This window comes from Jaculus jaculus, chromosome 11 (genome assembly GCF_020740685.1).
Source record: "Jaculus jaculus isolate mJacJac1 chromosome 11, mJacJac1.mat.Y.cur, whole genome shotgun sequence".
Lineage (NCBI taxonomy): Eukaryota > Metazoa > Chordata > Mammalia > Rodentia > Dipodidae > Jaculus > Jaculus jaculus.
The window spans coordinates 39,695,731-39,699,920 of NC_059112.1; the positions used below are offsets into that span (position 1 = coordinate 39,695,731).

Here is a 4,190-nt window from a genome sequence, read left to right on the forward strand (position 1 = left end):
CTTCTTTGATTTTGTTTAAAACACCTACTATACCTTTGGAATGGAGTTCTTCTCCTTTTACTATACTCTGGATTCTTAAGATTGATCTTTTCATAGTGTGTCAAATATCTTGAAATTCCCATTCATACCTTCCTATTAGCTTGTCTTTCTGTTGGGCTGTATTGGATCTGCCACCTGATCTTTGACTTTAGAAATTCTATTCTCTCCTTTGTCCATCCTAATTGGTGAGATTTTCTACAAAGTTTTTTTAATTTGGCTTACTGTGTTTTTCATTTCTAGTATTTCTGATTGGTTTTCCTTCAGTATTTCTATTTTCTTACTCATGTCTTTCATTGACCTCATTTCATTAAATTGGTTTCCTATGTCTTCTTTGATTCCTTTTATTTTGTCTTTGATTTATTTGAACATAGTTATAATCATTCTTTCATCTAAATCAGTCTGACTGGAGGTCATTTCTGATGGATTTGTAATTTGGTGGAATTATATTATCCTGATTTTTTGTTGTTGTTGTTGTTTCTTGTATTGTAATGTAGAGATTTTTGTGTCTTGGGTTAATTTAATGCTTGGGCTTTCCAATTATCTGCAGTATTCAGTGTAAATCTGATATTATATATCTTCTGGGTAGGAGCCTATGGAGCCAGGTCTGGCTCTTAAGGGACTTTAAGAGTAACATCAAAAGTGACTCTAGGGGCGTCCCAGGCTCTGTCACTCGGCGGTGCTCACTGTCCACTCTTCGGAGATGCCCAAGGTCAAGTCCGGGGTGAGCGGCCGGCGCCGGGAGCGGCGGGAGCAGCGTGTGGGAACACTCATGTTCAACACAGGGATTGGGCAGCACATTTTGAAAAATCCTCTAATTGTCAACAGTATTATCGATAAGGCTGCTTTAAGACCAACTGATGTGGTGTTGGAAGTTGGGCCTGGAACTGGCAACATGACTGTAAAATTATTGGAAAAAGCAAAAAAGGCAAGCGCCTTAACTGCTAAGCCATCTCTCCAGCCCTAATTTTTTTTTAAAATGTTTACTAATTTACTTGAGAGGCTGAATGAGTATATGGGTACACCACGACCTCTTGCTGCTGTGAACCAACTCCAGATGTATGTGCCACTTTGTGTGTCTAGCTTTACGTGGTTACTGGGGAATCGAACCTTGGCTGGCAGGCTTTACAAATGTGCTGTACTTATGTTTCAAAGAGAATTTGCTCTCCACCTAGTTGCAAAACCTGGAGATAAATTATACTACAGACTCTCGATTAATACACAGCTGCTGGCACGAGTGGGCCATCTAATGAAGGTTGGGAAGAATAATTTCAGACCACCACCCAAGGTGGAGTCCACTGTTGTAAGGATAGAACCAAAGAACCCACCACCACCTATCAATTTTCAGGAATGGGATGGTTTAGTAAGAATCACTTTTGTTCGAAAGAACAAGACACTTTCTGCTGTGTTCAAATCAAGTGCAGTACAACAGCTGTTGGAAAAAAATTATAGAATTCACTGTTCAATGAACAATACTACAGTACCCAAAGATTTCAGCATAGCAGATAAAATACAGCAGATCCTAACCAGCACAGGTTTTAGTGACAAGCGGGCCCGTTCCATGGACATCGATGACTTTATCAGATTGCTACATGGATTCAATGCAGAAGGCATCCATTTTTCCTAGCTATTTGGAAAACAATTTTTCAAGACCAAGAAAAAAATGAGTTTGTTTCTAGTATTTGAGAAGAGCTATGCTTTTGTTCCATTGGGACATAACTTGCTTTGTTACTTTTATTTAATACTACTGTTGTACCATTTATTATCCTGTATTTTTAAGGTGATCATTTCTAAGTACGTAAGATTTTTTTTTTTTTTTTCCGATGTAGGGTCTCACTCTTGCTCAGGCTGACCTGAAATTCACTATGGAGTCTCAGGGTGGCCTTGAACTCATGGTGATCCTCCTACCTCTGCCTCCCGAGTGCTGGGATAAAGGTGTGCGCCACCACGCCCGGCCCTAAGATTTTTTAGTTTAGGTGTGTTTTGAATATAATTCACAGGGCAAGTACATTTTACACATATTAGTCTTCAAGTTCAAGAGCCGCAAGTACGCACAACTTTACACACTTTACACAACTGTTCCTGTTGATTGTAGAAAGGTTTCTGTTTGCTGCATTATCAACTGTTGAGACCGGCTTCAGGCCTTAGTCCTTGTTCCTTAACATGCTCAGCTGGTCACATATCCCCATACTATTCTTGTTCATATGTATGTGTATAGTAAAGGTCACTTATTATTATTATTTTTTTTAGATTTTTATTAACATTTTCCATGATTATAAAAAAATATCCCATGGCAATTCCCTCCCCCCCTTTCCCCTTTGAAATTCCATTCTCCATCACACTTATTATTTTTGATGCAGGGGTTCACTCTAGCTCAGGCTGACCTGGCATTCACTATATAGTTTTAAGGTGGCTTCGAACTCCTGGTGTTCCTCCTCCCTCTGTCTCCCGAGTGCTGGGGTTAAAGGCGTGCGCCACCACAGCCAGCACTTAAGTTATTATTTTTGGTCTTTATTCCCACTTGTCCTGTAGTTCTTTGTTCTTGTCTACATCATCAGCTATCCCATCACAGCAGACACCATGAGGATTCTGGTCTGGGTAAGTCTCCTGACCTGTAAAAGCAGGATGGTTGAGCCCAAAGAAATGAACCGTAAAATTAAATGTCTTTCCTTAGAGGTGACACAGTTAAGTTAGGGACCCAGAACAATGTCAGGAGTGTTTATAAATCAAACAGGTTGACATTTGTTTGGAGACAGGGTCATGCGCCGATTGACCCGTTGTTCTGTGTAGCCCAGGCTGGCCTTAAACTCTTCATCCTGCCTTGACCCAGGTACTAGGTTTACAGACATGCCTTACCATACCTGGCTTCAAATAGGTTTTAAAATTGCTTTAGAGCTTTCCCACAACTTCCAGATACTTAAAATTCTAGTTGCTGATGCTTACATTTAAACTCTTTTTAAAACTCAGATTTGGGCCAGAGAGATGGCTTAGCACCCAAAGGCACTTGTTTGCAAAGCCTGATGGCCTGGGTTCAATTCCCCAGTACATATGTAAAGCCAGATGCAGAAAATGACATTCATGTCTGGAGTTTGTTTACAGTGGCAGGGCTCTGGTGTGTCCATATTCTTTCTTGTCTGTCTGTCTCAAATAAAATATATTTTTTTAAAAGAAGGTGTTAGATTGAAGACATACTGTTAATGTATTTTAATAAAGACTTTTAGTAACTACTTCATTTATAAAAGAAAACTAAATAAAACATCTTCATTGAAAAAAAAAAGTGACTCTAGGGCTGGAGGAATGGCTTAGCAGTTAAGGCATTTGCCCGCAAAGCTAAAGGACACAGCTTCAATTCCCCAGGACCCACATAAGCCAGATGCACAAGGGGGTGCATGCATCTGGAGTTTGTTTTTAGTGGCTGGAGGCCTTGGCATGCCCATTCTCTCTCTCTTTCCCTCTTTTTATGTCAAATAAATAAATAAAATATATTTTTTAAAAAGTGACTTTAGGTGTTGGGTTTGCCTGCTATGTGAGTATTCTAGTAGGCTTGGTGGAGCAAAAAACAGGCAAATTCTAAAATTTAATTAAACAATATATGCATTCAATCAAAACCAGCATGGAGTATCTACATAAGAGTATTAAAATAAATAGATCATCTAACAAAGTCAAAGCCCCAGGGATGTGTGCTGCCCCACACCCACACCCTTAATCCTGTCAACTAGGAGACTAGTATTTCTGGTCTGTAAAGGACTCCAGGTCAACCTGTGGCAGAGTGAGACCCTGCCCCCACGAATGACAGAAGAAGTGACAAAGGCACTATAAATCAGGAGGGAACAAATGACAAGCCCAAAATATAGCTTAAGAATGGCAAATCTTAATATGATGGAGAATGGAATTTCAAATGGGAAAGTGTGGGGGTGGGGAGGGAGGGAATTACCATGGGATATATTTTGTAATCATGGAAAATGTTAATAAAAATTAAAAAAAAAAAAAAAGAATGGCAAATCTGACCATCCATCAGATTTAACACATCATTTGCCCTGTCATGGAAGGTACAATTAGCACTTCCAATGCTGGCCTATACAGCAGGCTAGCCTGGTGTAAGTAGGTCCTGTAACCTTTTGGGATGGCTTTGGTCTCAGCTATGCATCATGTCT

General features: G+C 39.8%; 1 pseudogene; it reads left to right on the forward strand.

Moving 5' to 3' along the window:
• Positions 1-715: 715 nt before the first annotated feature.
• Positions 716-1,714, forward strand: LOC123453333 (annotated as a pseudogene).
• The last annotated feature ends 2,476 nt before the right edge of the window (positions 1,715-4,190 follow it).